This window comes from Mauremys mutica, chromosome 10 (genome assembly GCF_020497125.1).
Source record: "Mauremys mutica isolate MM-2020 ecotype Southern chromosome 10, ASM2049712v1, whole genome shotgun sequence".
Classification (NCBI taxonomy): Eukaryota; Metazoa; Chordata; order Testudines; family Geoemydidae; genus Mauremys; species Mauremys mutica.
Window position 1 is genome coordinate 46968312 of NC_059081.1, and position 22054 is coordinate 46990365.

The window sequence follows — 22054 nt, forward strand, 5'->3', positions numbered from 1 at the left end:
CTAGGGAATTTTATATTCTGCTTTGGGGAGTGGTTCCAATCAATTCTCTGAGCTTTCTCCCCTTAGCTCCAAAAGGAAATAACCAGGGTATTGGCATTACTCGGCAAGAGCATAATATGGTTCAGCAGCTCTTAGAAATACAGCAAATCTAAAAGCAATTACAAAAGCAATTACTGAATTCAGGAAGCATTTCCAAATATTCTTTCCAAACAAAAATCAAGCTGTAAAAAGAAATGATATAAATAAATGACTAGTATAATATTGTGAAGATGGTGATTCCTGAGATATTCCTGGTTCTTGTATTGTTTCCACTTCAGATGGCCACTGTATCCCATCTTTGACCATTCTGTAAATGTCAAAAGCTAAAAATAGCCAATGAGGGAAAAAGGGTCACATGAACCTCATCTCAGCACATATTCAGCTGTTTCTGCTGAAAAATGAAGGGACCTGCAGCAGATACCATTTCTGACAAATAAAAAAAGTCATCCTTTTTTATGATACCCTTTTGTAGGAAAAAATATGCATATAAAGCAGTGTGTATATTCTGGATATTGAGTCCATGCAGGATAGATGAAATAAGATGCTTAAGGAGGATATAAAATGGCACTGAGCATTATGCAAAATAAACTAAATAGTAATAAGTCCGAGACACACTGCATCAAAACAGTCAGCTTTGAGTCAGCTCTTTCCAATCCACGATTGGAAACTTCTGTGTGCCCCCGGCATGAAAAGTTGCCCTGAAGTCAGTATATCGGCCAAGTAAAGAATCCCTCAGTGAATGGGAATCCTCAGCTGGTTAACAGCTGCCTTACTGACTCCATAAAACAGACCTCTCCTGGCCGCCAGCATAGTGGCTCTGTCCTCTGTCCCTTACACTGCTCTGTCCTCAACAACCAAAACAGCCCCTTGAAGTTATTGGCAGTTTATATAAATTGGAGCTGCCTTGTGGCTGCTCTAATTTACACCACAGACCGGAGTAGTATGTGGGGAAGATGCTTCAAAACTGATGCAAAAATGATATTAATACAATTATTATAACTTATCCTTTTAAGTTATTACAAACTCGTTTGCACCTTTAGGCTACAGCTACACTGCACACCTCTTGAGGCGGCATGTAGGGTAATTTAGCTACGTGCCTCAACGGAAAAGCAGGTTGCATCCACAGTGCAGTATGTAGCTATGCTTCCAGCCAGGAGTTGCTAGGGCCTTTCCCTGCTGCCTCCCCCTGCCAGAGCCTTTTCTCACTGCTGGAGTCTTTCACTCTGCAGGGAAAGGCTCCTGCAGCAGGGAACAGCCAGTCAGCAGAGCAGCAGCTCCTTACTGCAGAAGCCTTTCCCTGTGACTGGATTACACACTTGAGAGAGAATCACTTCTGGGGGCTCTTTTCTTTTGCCTTCTTTCTTTTCTTTTTTTGGTAAGTTAAGACCAAAGTATATTATTTTCCAAAATTATTGAATCCATTCTTTAGTGTATCATTAGATAGCTAAGAATATTTATAGATGGATGGACAAATTTTGTTTCAAGGCAGGTGGACCTGTTGGTTATTAATAAATAACCAGTACCATTTCCCACCATAAATGTTCTCCAGGTTTAAAAAATTAAGATGTTAGTGTGTTTATAAAATAAATCAGTTTCAATAAGGATATTTCTTGAATTCTTTTTCTGGGTTTAAACTCAGGTTATTCTTTGAAAAGAAAAGAGGGAGTACAGGACAGGCCCACTTTGTAACCTAGATCTAGGGCTCTGATAATACAACCTACATTCCTTTTTACAATTAGGCCTCTACTTAAAACATGAATGGCTTACATGGGCAGTCTGTCTTGATGTTTGCTTGTCCTTGGGAGATAGAAGCAGGGCAGGTCTACACTGCACACTCCTTTCAGCAGTGTGTAGAGTACAAACACTTCACACACCCCTAGCACCAGTATAAATATCAGTGTGGATGGTGAGACACTGCATAGGTGAGTAAAGACACTCCTGAACCCTGTGGGTACTACCCAGGTATGTATAATACAGGGCTCTCAACTCATCCAAGCAGTGCCTCCCTATCTACACTGCTATTTTTAGCAATGTCATGTCCCAGTACCTCCCCACTGTTGGAGCCTTTCCCAGTCACAGGAATAGGCTCCTGTTAAAGAGAGACACACAGAAGAGATTGTAATGGAAGTCACCCATTTATCACTTGTATTCTGTCATTTGTGTTTTAGTTAATGAAAAATATCTGCATACATTCCAGTGGTGTACAGAGAAAGGATTGACCAGAGTGGTTAGGACACTAGCCTGGGACTTCCTTTGTGATGTTGGGCCAGTCACTGTCTCTGCACCTCAGTTCCCCATCTGTAAAATGGGGATAAAGTGACTTCCATATCTGATAGGAATATTGTGAAGATCAATAGCTGTGAAGTGCTCAGCTAATATGTAATAAGGACCAAATAAGGCCCTAAGATAAATACAAGGCTAGATAATTCCTACATAGGATGAGCTGCTACACTAATACAAATAATAAATAATACAATTTTCTTGATACTGTGATTTAGATTACTAATGTTAAAGCATTTTGTATTTTAAAGTGTAGACTTTTTTTTCCCTTTCCATTGTGATTAAGGCACAGATCCAAATTAATTATAGTATAAAACATTCCACTCTCTGTGCTGTATGATGATGGGACATACTGTAGTAAAAAAAAAAATCCAGAAAGTGAGAGCCAGAAAACATGTATTTCAGTAACAAAAAAACTGCATTAAAAGAAAGCTATTAAGGCTACAACGTCAAGCACTCAGAAGCTAGAAAATGCCAGAACGCTGGCTACCCGTGCAATCTTAACTCTGTTCCTTGTGTGTGTGCACTATGACAGTCTTCAGTATTATGATCTCACACTGTTCTCCACAGGAGTCCAAATTCATTCATTTCATAGGATGGACCTTGCTCAGGGAGTGAGGCAACAGTTCAATAATTCTTTTTAATCCTTTTCTTCAATATGTGCCCCATACTTTATTTACTGTATTTACTTTATTTACTGTACACCATCCAAACCCTGCACTAAAGCAGGGGATAGAGTGGAAAATGTTTTAAATATTTAAACCTCTAAATATTAATGGTCAACACCACTCTTCTATAAACATTGCAAAGGAGAGATGAGTCAAAGTTAAGGCTTCCACTGGGAACTTAACTCTTCCCTTTTGTGTATGTAGCATCTCCCTTGAGATATGGCTCCTCCTTGATGCTTGGCACTTGGAATAGCTTCTCCCTTCTCCTTGCATGGGTTGAGTCCTGGGTTCTTTTTTGTGACACCTGCTGCCTTCACCCAAGGTGACTCCTCACTGTGCCCAACAAAGAAGGGGTGCTGACCCTTTGGAAAATTAATAATGCTGTGACTGTTGGCAAGGAATATAAAACCCACTACACAAGAAACAATAAAGTACATCAATTCAAACCCCAGAAAAGAAATATAGATTTTAGACCACTTCTTTGACCTTTATCTGGAAACAGGGTTCCCTCTTACTCTTCACCTGTTCCCTTTCCTGCTCTTCACCATTGGTGAGTCTATATCTAGACACCAAAAGAGGGGCTTTTTAGTAAGCGAGTTAGTGAATGTGATTTAAATACTCCTTAATGACATAGCGTAGACAGAGTTCAGAATCTCTAAAAATCTTGGTTACAAAAAGACCAAGGAATGTTTTAAATCCTATTAGCTAAATCAGTTAAAACAACAACAAAAATGAACAACAAAAAAACCTCCTTTTGTCATATAGATAGCCCCAATGAGTAACCTGAATGTACATTGTTACAGATGCAAATCAGCTTTTCCCACCTGTTTTGCTATTGCCATTACAGTTAAACTAAAAATCTAGCAATATAGGTTTGGACTTAGTGTGGCTTGTGTGCGGTAATACATTTCCACCATCTTTCCCTTTTCTGCAGGGCCTAACTGCAAGTATGAATAAGACGACTGATGAACATCCATATTCAGTCCCATGTTATTGAGAATTACTTCTAGAGTGCCCCTACTCCATTAGCCAAAAAGGGAAGAAGTAAAAAGGACCACAACCATGTTCCAGATGCCTGCAGAAAAAAGTTAACATCATGTGACCTGGTATGCCTTGGGTAGCCCCCCTGAAAATGCTAAGGTCAAAAAGGAGAACAGATTCTTCCCAAACTGGTGGCTAACACTGAAGTTAGACTCACCAACCAGTCACAAACCGTGCTTCTGGTCCCCCACAATGGTTATCAAGAAGCTAAAAAAGAAATCTCACAACACCCTTTATTGCATTCCAGTTCCCTGGCTCCCAATAAGCACATAGGTCCAGTAGAGTGAGAAGTTATTTAAAAACTCTGTTCACTATACAAAATGTTCTTCTGAGCCAAAGGGCCAGCCACATTACCAGGTCAATATTAGTTTTGATCTGACCCAGAATACAACGCTGACAGCCCATCCTTTAGTGTCTAAAACTAAAGGCTTATTATAAAAGAAAAGAACAAGAAGAGAGTTGTTAAATGGTAAAGCAATCAGCTACATACAGAGACTTCAAAGTCCATATATCAGGTTCTTAGCAGTACTGGTGAGTTTGCTGGCTTGAAAGTCCCTCTGGAACACATCCAAAGCTTGGATGAGTCATTCAGTCCTTTGTTCAGAGCTTTGTTTGTAGAAAAGTTGCTCCAGAGATAAGAAACAGAAATGAAGACCAAATGGAAAAGATGCAGCTGCCTTTTTATACCCGTTTGCCATGTGGGTTGTACTTCCTGTGTCCCAAACACAAGCTTCACAGCACATGGTATGGAAAAGCCTTAGAGTTCTCCATCCACCAGCATGCCCCTACATGCCTTGCTGACTGATAAGGTGTATGCCCTGGGCCCTTTCAGTGGGTTCATTGTACCAGCTGATGGGCCATCAAACAGGCTAGGCACTGCTAATGCCAATCTGTCTGGGGGTGTCATCCAGAAACAGCACCAGTTTTGAAATACAGCTATATCATACATATCTATAACTCACAATACAAAGGTGATACTAACATGATAAATCATAACATTTTCACTGACCACTTACACAGCATATCTGGCACAACTCATTGCAATTTTATAATATTGGTATTAATAATAACACACAGTGTTCCATATAGTTTATACAGCATCACGCATGAGTCACTAAAAACAGAAGTAAGTGGGGAAAAGAGACCAGTGTAAAATAAAGGCATAAAAAGCAGTTTGTTTAGGAAAAAAATATGGGTGAAGAGGTCAAATTGATGCACATTTTTGATTAATGGTCTTTTTTTTTCAATAGAGAAGTTCAAGTATTTGCCCCATGTTCAGATGTATAAAAACTGCTGTGGCTGAACAAAGAGATGCCCTCTCCTTCCACTGGTATAACTTATAGCTAGTAGTGAATGATTTAAAACAATGTGCATGGTGCAGAATAAATAAGCAGTTGCAAAGGCCAGAGTCACCAAATCCAGATTCAATGTCCTAGAAATTCAGGGCATTTTGATGTGGAGATTTAGCGTGCCCCACTACAGAGATGGTGGCAAACTGCAGATTTGCAAATCTGAACTTGGGTCCAGAACCGAAAACAGGATGGAGATGTTCAGAGTCTGATTCAGACACATGTCTAGATTTCAATTTAACACCAAAATTCAAGTGAATAACATTTATTTGAAAAGAAAAGTGAGAATAAAGTTATATTAAACTGCAAATATGACCAGCAAATACAAACTGATGTTGTCTAGGTCAGGATTTCTCAACCCAGGGGTTGGGACCCAAAATTCGGTCACCAGAATGTTTCATAGAGTCGTGTGTCAACTTGCCTCCCTATTCCAGGCACTGCAACCTCTGGGATTCCAGCATCGCTCAGGTTTGGCCTAGCCATCATAATGACAGGAGTCCAGGTAGGCCAAATTTGAGTGAGTGGGACTGCAACTCCATGAGCCAGGTCACAACTCCACTCAGACAAACTTGGTCCAGTCAAGGAGGGTGAGGCCAAACGTGAGCAGCACTGCCACCCCAGAGGTTGAAACACCCAGCGATGAGAGCCAAGCCCAGCCAGTCGCACATTACAGGAGCTGCAGGAGATGCCACTATGAGGTGAGCGCAGGGCAGGACTCAATCCCCCACCCTGGGGTGGGCTGGGGGACAGAACCTGACTGAAACCACCCCATGGCCTCCACCCCCAGACTATTTACAGGGTCGTGACAGGCCATAAGCATTTACACATGTGTCCTGAGCCCAAAAAGGTTGAGAACCGCCGCTCTGGGTAACAAATACAAATTACTATTCCCATGTTGTCAACAAAAATCCTAACATTAAATATCCTACCATCAATAAGAAAGCTTTGAAAGGTTTGGACAGAGGCATTCTTGAGGCTATCGGATCCCAAATGATCTCATTCACCCAAAGGAAGTTCAGAAACTATCTGTTATTTAACTAATAAGTGAAATTTTGTGATTAGATGCCTATATATAGTCACAAACCAATGTGTCAGAACACTAAATCTTTAGGGCCCATACTATTTTGAGATCTCCATATTCTCCTACTTCCTTTTTGGTAATGCGTGTGGTCCTGAAAAGGCACAATCAAGAGTCTTGACAGTGGTTATAAACTGTACATTTACAGGAGTATATGTACTTGCTTGGCTTCCTTTTTCAGCCTACAGCTAGTCATCAATGACAGGCAGGAACAGAACCTTATCAACCATTTCACAATCCTTTATGGAAGCTTACCCCCACACCTATGTCCCTTGGCACCGTATTGCTTATAAAGGACTTAGGTATTATCCTAATGCGTCCAGCATTGGTTAGTCTTGCACCAAAGAGGCCAATAAAATAGACCACTAGCCTGTTCCATTATGGAAATCTCTATGCAATACTAAACAATAATTTTGTTTTCTTTTGTGAAGACATCAAATACTTTTATAATCCATCAGCTGATGTTGTTTTAGGATAAACCTTCTTTGACGTGTTCAGAAACCATAATACCCTTTAAAAACATAAAGTGAAAGATAAATTCTGTATTTTCAGTTATTACAGATTGTGCTGATTGTAAAATACGATTTGATGCTAATCCTTCCTTTGGCGTGTTTATGAACAGTTATGCTGTTGTTGGTTTTTCCTCCCTAAAAGAAACAAAGGCAAAAATTTGTAATGGAATGTTAATTTTTTGGATTAAAAACATCAAGGTGAGGAAATTTGGATGTTCTTTCAGGCACTCTTAATTTTTTTCTCTTATTGTATGCATTAAGATAAACAGCTTGTTAGGGAAATTTACATATATAATTTTACATGTATAATCTGACAATCTGCTGTTATTACAGTATAATATATTTTAAACTGTAAGTGCTGCACTGTGGGTGAATTGGTTTTACAACTGTGGTCAACTATATGATATACAATAGTTGTAAAACCAATTTGCCAACAATACATCGTTCTTCTGCATTAACTGATCACATAATGAAAGACCCGATCTCCTAATTTTACATATATATATATTACCACCACCTTGAGTTTGCCGGCTCCTGGAACTCTGGACTGACCCTCTAGGGCGGGGATCCTACCCAAAGGACTACAACAATAATGACTACGAGAGCCCTCTGACACCATTTCCAGTATGCTTGGAGTTGGGGATGGGACAGAATGGACTAGAAACTCTTACTGAGGCTAATAGGAAGATGTTTGCATTGGGTATTATGACAAGCACTTTGCTGGGCTTGTGGTGAACCAGGGCTTCTCAACCCTTCATTGGAAGGGGCAGCCTGACTCAGAAACAAAGAGACTAGTTGTAGTTTCGGTTTTGAACTTTGAGTTTTGGAGCTGTAAGAGCTGCAGAACAGCTCAGGGAGTCTCCGATTAACTTTCCTTCCCCACCAATGGAGTTTTTGGACTGCTGTGGGATCTAGTGCGTGAGTCAGACTGTCCAGCCCTGCAGAGACCAGTGTCCAGATTGGCAGAGCTCCAACCTGGTGCTGGCTACTGAAAGTCATCTGAAACCCCCATGGCACACCAGACAAAGGAGCCAGGAGAGGACCCTGCCCCACCGAGTTTAGACACTCTAAGAAGACCCCCTTTTCTTGTTTAAGCCAGCCCCCTTCTACTGGACTCCCATTGGTACATACTGGGGGCAACTAGCCAGTATGCAGCTCACTGCTGCCTATACCACTGTAGCTATATTACTATTTTTAGCATGCTAACTCTATGAGAGCTAGCACACGTATGTCTGTGTGAGCTGGGGATCACTCCCATAGCTCCAAGTGTAGACCTGGCAGAGTTCTGTGCTAATAAAGTGCCTGTAACAAGCTTATTGCTGAGAAAGCAGAGTTCCTACAAATATGGCAAAAACACTTGGATTCCTTGCTTCATTTGCCATCCAGTATCATGAATAATGCCCTCAGCAAAATAATGCAGTGACTTTTGCAGACATGTCACTTGTTTTGGAAGGCAGTGATAATCCAAAGTATCTGAATCTCTTTGTTCTGCAAAATTTGATTGGAAAACTCACAAGAAACAGGTTTTGAATGAGATTTCCAGCACCTCCTGCTTCCATTTGTGCCATAAACAGGGGTGGCGAGTTGTATGGGCCCAGGGTGCCCAAATTCCAGCAAATTCAGGGCCCGAGGGGCCCAGCTCCACCAATTTTCAGGGCTTGGTCTTTTCCCTGACCCCACCTGCCGCCCTCGCGTGCCTCCCCCGGGGCATCCCCCGGCCCCGCGCGCCTCTCCCCCAGAGTTCCTGCCTTCCCTGGGCAGTGGGCGGCTTCCCCCTGTAGCTCCGTGCTGCGCTTCCTTGTCAGCTGCTACTGAGGCCGGCTACAAGGTAGCAGGGCTGGGGGCAGGCTGAGGTGGCTGCTGCGCCTGCGAAAGGAGGAGAGGAGGAGGGTTTATATCAGCCCCCTCCCCCAGCAGGCGACTCCAAGTTTACTCCGGAGGTATCCTGGATGGACCTCCTGAGCATCAGCCTGGGGATCTTGGGTGTGTGCCATGCTGGATGGGCTCCCCTCCCTTGGAGCTCGCCTGTGCTGGCGGGGAAAGGGCTGCGGGGAGTCCTCCACTCTAGACCCCCACCCCAGCCATGGGGCAGCCTGCCTGCTGCACTCCAAACTCATCTCCAGCCCAGCCCCATGCCCCATACCCCCTCCCACACCCCACCCTCTGTCCCAGCTCAGAGCCTGGACTCAGCACCCAAAGGCCCCCACCCCCCCGCACCCTCTCCTGCACTCCATTCCCCTACCTCAACCAACAGCCCGCACCCAGCACCCAAACTCCATCCCAGAGCCCGCACCCAAACTCCCTCCCAGAGCCTGCACCCCAAACCCCATCCCACACCCAAACTCACTCCCAGAGCCTTAGGTGGCGGTGGGGGGGGTAGGGGACTTGGACCCATTCTGGTCACCACCAAAAATTATACAAACTTGCCACTCCTGGCCATAAATACTTTGAGCTGTCCTCCTTTGTGTATTTTGGATCTTGTAGTTCCAGTCCCAAAGAGAGTTTAAAGGTATGTAAATAAATAAATAAAATATCCTGACATCCTTTCTGAGGCAAAATATCCCAATGAAATTAACAAGATATTTTGCCTGAGTAATAATGTCTGGATCCTATATTCTATAAACTGTTTACTAATTATAGGGTTGATATTCTCTACAGAAAATAAATCACAGCATTCCTGCATTGTGTTTGCCACAACTACTATTGCAATAGTTCTGAGGTTTTTCAGAGTCCTTAATGGGAAGATAATACTGGACTCTGTTTTCTAAGGTTGAAACAAGGAATAAGCAGAGGAAAGAAATAACTTCTAATTAAATGCAGAAAATTTGACAACACCTTGCACATTTTGTTGGTTCAGACAGTCATTTTCTGTTAAAATACTGTGTGTTTTTTAATTTTAAAACCATGCATAATGAGGAGAGATGTGATTGGGACAGCATCCTTTTTTTTTTGTAACCTACATACAAGTAAAATTATTAATCCTACAATCCTCCAATCCATTACATAATCCACAAAGTGACATCAGTGATTCCTTTGGAATAGCTGATCACTCCAACTGCAATTGATGTGAAAAAATAACAGTTGTATATTAGAAGAGAAGTATGTAGAACAGATACACGGGGGAAAAAACTTGCTCACTTTATGTAAATTGTCCTATTAAATTCCTATTCGTGTGGATAAAACAAGAAGGATTTGGCTAAATTAGCCATAGTTAGAACTATTGGGTCATATTCTGTTTTTGTTTACATTGGTGTAAATCTAGAGTAACTCCACTGAAAGCATATGTAGTTGTCTTGTCTTGTATGTTTTGTGACTCCAGAAGAACTCTTCATTAAACTGTGACTTGTGCAGTAATAAATATATTCCTCTCTGTAGGGTGACATTTCCTTTTCTAAGGTTCTATACACTATTGTTTTCTGCAAAGCTGATGATCCTGATTTATCTATGCAAGAATGAACTGCACAAGGGGACCAGCTGATTTTTATCTACATACTATCTGATAGTCAATTAGAAAAATGTAAGTGCTTGATCAGACCCTAAATGAGGTAACATTATAAAAATGTCCCAGTATTCTTCAATGGAAATAAAGAATTGTTAACATTTCCTATTGTAGATTGCCTCCATTCACGCTGTTTGACCTCACTGAGGGAAAGACTTGGCTCAGACTTTGTCCTTGTATCTGTATACTGTCGGTTTTTATATACTCTAGCTTTGTTTAGCAAACCAGTATACTGAAAGTTGATACGTTAATAATGGATATTATTTTGGCCCCTGCAAAATGATCCCATTCAGTTTCTCCAGAATATAATTTCTGCACTGAATAGCAATCTAATTTTCCTTTATTCTGACAAATATATAGAACTGCAGATCTGGATTCAAAGTTTAAAAACAATGTATGCTTGTGTGTGTTTTGGTAAGATATTTTCTATCAAAATGCCAATTTTCTTTTTGGCTCCTTTAGTGAGGACCCTTACATTTATGTTTCTTACTGTTTTGAAATATTCTACCATTTCAAGCAGAATTCACAGTAAATAGTTAGGGACTATTGCTATTGCTATTCTATTCAATTCAGGTTCTTATACTGCACTATGGTATCTGAGTGCCTTCTAAAAGTGTGTTAAATAATGTGGCCAGCCTCTGTCATGCATGGTTCTTCCTATCACAGGAAACAGAAGGGTCTTTCTAAATGATAAACTTACTAAATGCACTCATGGCACATTTCTTCAGCGTCTAACAGAAATATGATTCTTATGACAGCTTGTGCATGCATATAGCTTGAATATGGAATTTGAGGTGGACTATGTGTCATTTAGCTATCAGGGACAGTAACTACTCAAAGGACTTGTGCAACTAATTTCCATAATGAAGTTGTTCTTTTAATAAAGGTTAAGCAGTCTCTCTCTCTCTCTCTCTTTCTGTCTTTCTTCCTTCTCAGCTTGCAGAAGTAACCCTTTGCTTAGTTTACAAGTTGTTTCCAGCTGTGGTTGTTTTAAATGTGTGTGTATATGTTTTATGGGCAGAAATTATTGAGAGAAAGCCGCAAGTTCTGCATTATGTTCTTGAAGCATCTAAGTCTGTGCTCAGTCTTCTTTTTTCTGGGAGTGAATTCCATAGTCTAGATCCAGCTTCCGTTCAATCCCCGTCTTTTACACTCACAAGCCTTGCCATCTCAGTTGAGTTCTACCAAAACATTGAAACTTAAATAGCAAAGGGAAGCCATTGGCATGGAGATCTCTCAGGTAGCTAGGAACAAATTTCTGGAGAGTTTTAAATATCAGCACAGAGTCCATGAACTGGATTCTGTATTCAACAGGAAACTGGCGCTGTATAGCTATATGTTCACAGAAACCTATGTTGTTAAACAGATGGGCAATTGTGTTCTGTACCATTTAGAGCTCTCTTAAGGACTGCATTCTTATTGAGTATGTTGCCTTTTTAATGGTTAATATTTGTATTGATTGCCAATTGATCTGATTAACGAGCTGAGGGTAATAAGATCCTTTTCCCAGAATCAGGCTACACCAAACTAAAACCAATGAGTTCAGTATTTTGTAGGGAACCTTGGGGTGTGTGGCAAGGACACTCACACTGAGGGCAAAGCAAAGCCTTAGAGATTTTTATTAGACTCAGTAATTAAGCCAGAAAAGCTCTAAGCTATATAAACAGATAGGTATAATACAGTATTGGGGATATCTGTGGTATCATTCTTGGCATATGCTCTTGGATTTGCATACTTACACACTTCCTTGAGGACCTGGTGGTAAGAGACAAAGGGCCAGCCCTATCTCTGGTATGCCAATGAGTCCAATGCTTTAGGTTCCTGAATGCCCATATTAGTGGTAGATAACAATAGAGCTGAAGGGTCAAATGATAGAAAGCTAACACCCTCCACATGGTGGTTTGCCCTTTTATAGGACTTGAGCCTATCATGAATATTCATTTTAATGCTTAGCCTGCCATGCCCAAATCTAACTTGCTTATCCTCATCATAGTGGGTTGTACTTATCCCATAGATTAACAAAATAATCCATATTAATGTCATTTAACTCATTATCATATCCATCACCTCTTGCTCAAGTAGATTTGTGGTTATCACTTCCTTGTTCCTGTGGTTGCCATTTACTGTTAAATTCCATCTCCCACTATTAAGCAAACTATTTTTAGTTCCCTGAAAAGATAAATGGTAACTGTCTGGCCATTTATCTATGCCAAGGGTCATAGACCTATTCTACTTGACTATACTTATACTAACTTACTTAAACTAATGTCTTACAGAATACAGGCCTGCAGATCCCTTACATTACAGATGAATATAATGGACTCAAATATACACCCTAATTAAGCCAAGAGTTCCCCAATGTGGCACTATGGCCAGGTGTGTTTCTAACAGAATGGGGATCAATCTTATGGCCAGCCACAGACAGAGATGGTTGTGGTTTGTTGTTTCTGGGTTTGATCCTTGTGACAGGCTGTATCTGGCTTTTGCAGGTCCCTACAGGAGGCCCTTCAGTCCTACTACACTCCACCCCAGGAAGCAGCAAAGATGAGTACTCCACGTCTGCCTAGAGAGGCCTCACTGGAGCAGCCATCTTGGAAGGTACAGAGACATGGTGCTAGAAGGGCTAACAACAGCTAATCAGAGCCCAGCAAGCTGACATAAAAGGAGCTGCAGGGCAGTTCTTTGCTAGGTCTAGAACAAGGCTTCCCTCTGGCTACAACAGGTGTTTGAAGGATAGCCACAGTTTGTTTTCTGGCTGTATTTTGCATAGCTGGGTTTGTGCAGAGAGAGGATCTAAGAACCTTAACCCTGAGATAAGGGTAAAGCTAAAGAAGGCTGGTGGCAAGAGGCCCAGGGAAAAGCAGCAACAAATTGAATCAAGAAGTATGTGGCTGCTGTTTACATAGTCCCTGAGTTGGAAGCTAGAGTAGTGGGTGGATGAGTTCCCATACCAGCCACAGGTAAATCCCAGAAAGGGTTTGTTTGGACTTTTGACGTGGTTGAAAGGCCAAACCACTGAAGACCCCACCAAGGTTGGCTAATAGCCTTCTGGGGGCACCAAGGGTCAGAAAAGGGCTACAACACTACATCCTGCCACAGGGAGGCGCTCCAGAGGTAAGTGTCTCATTACATGTTAGCACACTTGAGTTATTGCACTCGAGCAAGCCTTGCTTCAGTCAGCATGACTATGCTTCAAAACAACACTGGGGATTACACAGAGTGTTTAGATTAGCTGATCAGTTGTTATAACTCAGCCTGTTGCATCCCCACTGTTTTACTAGCTCAAGCATCAGCATCACTGAAGCTTCAATCCACCCCTCAACCCCACAGGTTCGCTAGCTTGAGTTTAAAGCACCACTTAACTTGAGCCAGAGAGCTTTGTGTGTGGACAGGAGTGGAGTTAGGGGGTTACACTTGAGTTATAACTTGAGCTAACTGTGCTGTAAAGACAGACCCTTAGCACACAGTCGATGTGCCCACATGGGGAGTTAGAGTGGAATAACTAGTGTGCTTTAAATTCACACCTGGGCTTACTCTGCACTAATGTCTCCATGTAGACAAGCCCTGAACCAATTCAGGAAGTTTCTATTAACCCCTGTTCTTAGCGGCTTAACTAGATTATTTGTTAAGCACTGTAAAAGAATTTTAAAAACAACAAAACACAGCCCTTCATGCTGTCCCTGGGTTTGTAGTCTATAAAATATTATCCATCTTGAGCTCCTGGACAGCTGGATTACTTTTTCCAAGGTCACCTTGAAATCTCTCTTCCCAAGATCTGGCAACTCAAGTAAATAAAACTGTATTACAGCAAAGCCTGCAAGCATCTCTGTAATGTTTGTGTCAGCATTTCCATTTAGAATCCATGTTTCAGGGAGTTTATAATGTACAATAGGCACTCTGGATTAATATTCAGCATGGAAAGGATTGGTCTTAAAAACGTGGAGGGTTTTTTCTTTAAACATAAAATTTGATTTCACCATTTTATTGTTATATATTAAAGTTTTAAGTGGAGATAGATTTTTATTTTATTTATTTTGCTTTCATAATGACTCAAACCATCTTTCATTTACAAATTAAAATAGAATGCATATCTTGTTCAAAATCTGTGCTAAGTTATTTTGGGGTGGAAAAGAGTGGAATAGCCTGCTTAATAAGGTATAAGGCTTATTTTTTACAAATATTCTTGTTTCATCACATCATGATCCTTGTTTTTAAAAATCCATGTATTTACATAGCAAACTCTAATGGCTTCTTCAGAGCTGTAAGGGGCTATTGATCAACTATACACATTTTAAAAATACCTAAATGCACCACATATTGTATTGTCTAATGCCATGTAATGTGTTTAGAGAAAAAATATAAATGAATCTTTACAAGGAGTAGCTTGTTATCCTGCAGCATGTCAATTTCCATTCCATTTTATAGGATTTTAAACTTTTTTTTGTTTCCTTTCAAGCGGCTGTTAAAAACAAAAACAAAAAAACACCACACACCCTATTTTCAATAGTATGGTGCCAGTCTTGCCATCAACTCAGTGCAGATGGACTGTTGCACCCAGAAACACCCCCGCTAATTTCAATGGCACACCATGTGCTTGTAAGAATCTGGCCTTGTGGTAACCCACTGAAGTCAGAACAGCATTGCATGGGTGCAAGGGTCTGCCCAGGTAGGTGTGGTTGCAAGATCAGGGCCCAAGTTTGTGCTAAAGATTGACAAAAGCAAATTATATATAGTGCTTTGGGTCAAGTCATTTCAGACATCACTGACTATATACGGTGCAATGATAAGTTCGATGGGACAATTAGGAAATGGAGTGTCACCTTTACATTGCATTGCTTCTTTCAGTTTGTCTTGAGTCCTTAATGTTAGTTAAAAATAGAGTTTCTTGGCATTCACTGACATACATGGGAAATGAATATGCTAACAAGAAAGATAAACTCCTCCAAGAAGATGTTTTTATCCAGGGCAGCAATCTATCTGAAGACAGATACAACAGGGAGTGCTTACTCTGCAAGGACCATATGGTTGGCTTTAGGGGACTAACAGCTTTACTCCTCTCAAAGTTGGAATGCTGCCACAAGATTGGATAGTGAAATCATGTAGAATCAGTAGGGAAAATTGAGCTTCCTTTTAGAGAAAGAAGAGCTTGTTAAATTAAAGCAGTTGCCAAATCAGTAAGCTGACCCAGGAGACTGAAAATAAAAGCAAAAATGCAGAATGTTGCTGCCTTTTCTTTTTGGAAGAGAAAGAGAGAGAGAGGAAAAAAAACCCCACTGCTGTTCTCTTTGGGGGGGAAACTATCTCACATTTATAAGGTATAATTTTTTTTAAATCTGTTACAAAGAAAAAGAGAAACAAGATTTTATGACATTTATTTGCGATGTCAGGGAGGTAAGGGTGTAGCAGCTTTGTGGGGGGCAGGGGGAACACCATTATGTTTAGTTTGATCTAGGACTGGGGCCAGCTACCTAGCATAATAGCCCTTTCTTAAAGGCTGATGGAACTGGTAAGTTTTGAAGCAGCCTTGAGTGAGAGCGCCATTCACCTAGCTGGCTGTTCTATTAAATATTTGTTAGGCTAAAAGATAATAGCCTATCAATAGAGGGAGGCCCTAAATGCCTTCTCTGATGGTTTTGTTCTCATGGGTCACATTGATTTAGAGATGACAAATGAAGCAAAGCAAGAGGAAAGATGGTTAGAGACCAGTCTTGCATGGAATCGGACGGATTGACAGACTTTTTGAAGTCTTCTGTCATAGTTGTGCAGGTGATGAAGCACCATAGCATATCAAAAGTCTCATTGAGCAGAACTGTTCTAGGTGGCTGATCTCTTACTTAATATACATTGTTCCCACTCATTTACAGGGTCAGTTTTTTGCTACAAAAATTATCTTGTTAATGTATAACTTGGATCTAGACTGAACTATTTATTGCCATTGAGGTAGGTTGATGTCTTGCCAAAACTAGCATCCAGTGTTCTCTGTTTGAATTTTGGCTAATGTTACATGGTGAGATGTTGGTGCTTCAATCCACCTCATAAGTTATGGTCTGAAGTCCCTCCTGGTTGATAAAAGCCAGAGACGGTAAGGTACCGTCAGGGCCGGCTCCAGGATTTATGCCGCCCAAGCGGCAAAAAAAAAAAAGAAAAAAAGGCCCGATCTTTATCGGCAAATGCTCCACTGTGCCGCTTTCTTCTTCAGCGGCAATTTGGCGGCAGGTCCATCCCTCTGAGATGGACCGAGGGACCCGGCGCCGAAGAGCCCGACATGCCGCCCCTTCCCCTTAGCCGCCCCAAACACCTGCTTGCTCAGCTGGTGCCTGGAGCCGGCCCTGGGTACTGTGCCCATTATTGGTAAAAATGATGCATCTATCCCTAAAAGAGGAGAACAGCACATGTCAATGACTCTTCTAGAAGCTAGGGTGAGTTCTCAGCTGAAGAAAGCATCTCTTGATGGTGTTTGTCTTGCTTATCATTGGGTTTCTAAACTCCCATTTTGGGAAAGGCCATAAAGAAAGTGATAGTTCTGTCAGTTTTGGGAGTCCTCAGATGTCCTTTATCTTAGTAAACATGGTTACAGACCTAGGAATGAGACACAAACCACAGTGATTGCATTGTGGACAATACCAAGCTGGGAGGGCTGCAAGTGCTTTTGAGGATAGGATTATAATTCAAAATGACCTGGACAAACTGGAGAAATGGTCTGAAGTAAATAGGATGAAATTTAATACGGACAAATACAAAGTGCTCCACTTAGGAAGGAACAATCAGTTGCACACATACAAAATGGGAAATGACTACCTAAGAAGGAGTACTGTGGTCTCACATAGTGGACCACAAGCTAAATATGAGTCAAAAATGTAACAGTGTTGCAAGAAAAGGAACATCATTCTGGGATGTAATAGCAGGAGTGTTGTAAGCAAGACACGAGAAGTAGTAATTCTGCTATACTCCATGCTGATTAGGCCTCAACTGGAGTATTGTGTCCAGTTCTGGGCACCACATGTCAGGAAAGAAGTGGTCAAATTGGAGAAAGTCCAGAGTAGAGCAACAAAAATTATTAAAGGTCTAGAGAACATGACCTATGAGGGAAGACTAGAAAAACTTGGGTTTGTTTAGTCTGGAGAAGAGAAGGCTGAGAGGGGATATAACAGTTTTCAAGTACATAAAAGATTGTTACAAGGAGGAGGGAGAAGAATTGTCCTCCTTAATCTCTGAGGATAGGACAAGAAGCAATGGGCTTAAATTGCAGCATTTGAGGTTTAGGTTGGACATTAGGAAAAACTTCTTAACTGTCAGGGTGGTTAAGCACTGGAATAAATTGCCTAGGGAGCTTGTGGAATCTCCATCACTGGAGATTTTTAAGAGCAGGTTAGACAAACACCTGTCAGGGATGGTCTAGATAATACTTAATCCTGCCTTGAATGCAGGGGACTGGACTAGATGACCTCTCAAGGTGCCTTCCAGTCTTGTTATTGCCCAATCATAGAATCATCTCTGTGTGGCAGGCAATGGTCAAATGTCTCTGCTGATTTTCCTAAATCTATCAGCTGCCTTTTGATACAGTTGAGCACAAATATTTAATGACATGTGTGAAGTCTAGAGCAGAGGTAGATGGTGCTGCTCTTGAATGGTCCTTTTTTTTTTTTCTTAGACATCCTAAGGGGTTATATTGGGCAACTGAACCTCCATTGCAAGGGACCTGTCCTGTAGGTTGCTGAAAGAGTCTGTTTGGTAACTCCTTCTGCTCAGAATATATAAGAGCCTATTGGGAGGGTTATATGGAAATATGAGGGCTGGTGCATCTGATGAAGGACCAAAGCATAGCACCTATATCTCCATAATGTCTGGCTCAGGTGGTGCAGTGGAATCAGTTGCAAGTGCCTCCATGAGTTTTAGGCTCGGATGAGGCCCACTCTCGATAAGATGGCACTAATGTGAGATTGGGAAAAGCAGCAGGGAATACTGATGATTCCTGGCACCCTTGACCAAAGGATTGCATATTTTATTTGCAACTGTAATCTGTCATGTAGGCAGCATCTGTGTTACTTATTGGTGCTTCAGTAGAGCACCAGCCAGAAGTAGTTATTTCCATTTGCACTTGGTGGGAAGAGTATATCCTTTTCTTTCCAAATCTGCACGTGTCACAATTATACATGTCTTTGTCACCTTGAAATTAGATTATTGTAATGTGGGATACAGCCCAGAAACTAGTGCAGAATGTGACTGCTTGCTTATGAAAGGCTATTGCACACAAGAAGCACATTAAACCAGTGCTCTGAAGTTCAAAGTGTGGTTTTTAACCTATAAAGCCTTAAATGGTTTAGGTTCTGATTTCCTGAGGGTCTGCCTCTCTCTTCATGCAGTTATGTTGTACATGACTGGAATAACCTCACTAAAAGTAGGAGAGAGCTGTTGGCAAGGCAAGCTCTGTAATGGTCCCTTGACTTTGGAATTTATTCCAACCCCTTTGATCCTCTCCAAGCCCAGATTTGTTAACCTTAATTGAAATCTCAGGGTTGAATTGTGCCCTTAAAACCATTCCCTGAGTTAAGGGGCAGTGCGCACATTCACCAGCCCAAGGTAATTTGGGGGTAAAATGCCTCTGAAGGCTCCTTTCTTGAACCCAAAGGTGGGGGGTGGGAGTATAATTTTGGATACCCTTTAATAGGGCAGCATACTGCCCCCATATGTCCAGCCAGCTTTGCTGGTCAGCATGTAGGAACGTGTGGTGCTGTGTTTCCACCTACCCACTTCTTACCTATTTGTTTCCAGGGGAAGTATCTCTGGCTTCCTGATCCCTTCCCTTGGGAGTCTGCACTGTGACTTGGAAAACTTCAACTAGAAATTAATCAAGTAAACCTGCCAATAACACATTAAGATATCATGGGAGCTAAAAAAGATTCAGTTTGAGGGCCCCATTTTAAGGGGTTCAGTGGGCAATGCATGTTTATGGTTAGGGTAGGGTTCTTTGGGCTAGGTTTAGGCCTGGGGACAGTATGGCTTCCCAGGTCAAGGTTAGGGTCAATAAGAGTAGGGATCCTCAAGCTAAGATTAGGCCTGTGGCCAGTAGCGATCTCAAGCTAAGGTTAGAGGGACTAAGGGTGATCCTCTCGGGCCTAGGGTTATACCTGATGTGTCATTAGTGCTCCCTGGGCTAGGATTAGGGTTACGAAGGCTAGTGATCACCAAGCTAGGTTAGCATTACCAAGGGTAGGAATCTCGAGGCTATGGTGAGACCTGGAACAGATAGGGCTGCCTGGGCTTGAGCTAAGGTTAGTGTTACTAAGGGTAGGGATCCCCTGACTAGGATTGGAGTTGCCATGGGTAGGGGACTGTGGGCTAGAGTTAGGGTTACTATGAGTAGGGGTCCCCAGGCTATGATTAGGGTTGTGAAAGGAAGGGCTCTCCCTGCTAGCTTTAGACCTGGGGCCAATAGGCTTCCCTGTTTAGGATTATGATTATTAAGGGTAGGCCTTTCTGGGGTAGGGTTAGGCCTGTGGCCACTAGAAATCCTGAAATTACCTATTATATTATAATTTGATATATATTATATGTAAAAACATATTTTAAATAGGACTCAGTTCTTTTGAAAAGCTTGTTGGAGACAGTTGTATTCCATTAGCTAGTTTTATATTCTGTGGTAACAAATTACAGCCATCAAATGCAATATGCAGGAGGTCAGACTAGATGAACATGATGGTCCCATCTGACCTTAAAGTCTGAGTCTATGAATAATGATAAACAGTCAGCCTGTTAGCGCAGAGAGCCTTTACTATATTAAAGGTAGTCTAAAATGATGAGAAAAAAATCGTAAAATTGCACATATATAGTATTTAGAGACTGCTCCTGGGATGACAGTGTTCAGTTCTAGCATCCTTAATTGACCTGAGTTTATAGTTGTATTTCATTAATAAGAGGACAAATTCAAATAAAAGAAATGTTGAGGACAAATTATCTGAAAATTTAGCTGGCCATTTCTGTGCATGCTATTTTTATTTATATGTTTATGTTTACTGCTGAGATTGTCCTTGACCTCACAGAAACTCAGTGTATACAACATGTCAGAACTTTGAGTCATCAATACTAGTAACAAAGATATCACCTTGAGCAAGAAAATGCAAATCAAATGGAAAAACACCAGGTGGCCCTAATCTGTCAATGCTGCAGTAGATACTGTCCTGTGACTGCGGACTTGTTATGAAAATAATTTAAAAAACAACCCCCAACCCTCTCAAAAAAAAAAAAAAAAAAAACTTAGCAGATATGACCCATGCAAAAGCATTTTATGGAATAACTCATGTTTTAAAGCTGCAATCAGAATAATAATTTTGTGCCAAACTTGTTTTGTTTTGGTTTTTTAGTAGAATTCATTTAACTTCCATAAATTCCAAGTAATCAGGCTGTAATTACCATTTATACTCAATCATAAGCCAGTTCATTTAGAAGCTGACCGCCCTCCCTCAAGATGGATAAGTAAAAATGGAAAATGTTTATAACCCGTTCGTAAGCCAACCCTATAAATTCAGGGGTCAGCAAACTTTGGCTCTAGGGCCATCAGGATAAGCCGCAGGTGGGTCGAGATGATATGTTTACCTTGCGCATCCTCAGGCACAGAGGTAAACCTAAGTTAACAGTGTCCTGGCGCGCCAGCTGCTCACCCTGACAGGCCGGGACAGCAACTGGTGGAGAAATTTTTTGGCCGGGAGAAGCTGGGAGTCAGGGGAGTAACCCCTGTGACCACCCCCCCACATGTCCCCACCCCTAGCTAACATTCTTAGCCATCTGTGATTGCAGTCTTAAACCTACTGCATCCTCTGGAGGACTTTTGCACTAGTTCCTTTTATTCTTTCATATTTCAGGTGCTTTCTGTTAACTTTCTTTCCTGATGCTATTGTATTTGATTTATTTTACTGTCTTGAGAGAGTAATGTGACACATGCATCCAGTACATTTAGAAATCAAAGAAAACATCATTGTGTTTGTCACATCTACCACAATTCCTGTATGCAGTTTGTACCTGAGTCAAAAACAGCATATGCCTATAAAAGCTTTTCTGAAAAAACTGTACCTATGTCAGTGGTCCCCAACCTTTTTGTGGCCAGTAGCACATTCATGTTTTCAGAAGAGTGTGGCGGGCGCCAACAACTTTTCAAGGCTTATTTTGTATTTGTACATTAAATAATACAAAAAACATCGTATTTAATATAACATAATATATGACTCTAGAGAGAAGAGAGAAGCCGCGAGGACAGAGAACACCGGCGCCCGCAGCCCCGCAGTTCTCTGTCCCCGGCAGGCGCGGGGCCGTGGCTTCTCTACCCTGCTGGGCATTAGGCGGGCCCTGTGCCTGCCGGGAACAGGGAACACCGCGCCCACAGCCTGAGTTCTCTGTCCTCATCAGGCGTGGGGCCGTGGCTTCTCTCCCTTGCAGGGCAATAGGCGGGCGCACATAAATGCCCCGGTGGGTGCCATGGTGCCCGCGGGCACCGCGTTGGGGACCACTGGCCTATGCTATTAGACCACACTTCAGTTTGAGAGTGGAAGGATCTGAAATCACAGCAGCCACATCTGATCATTTATTTATTTATT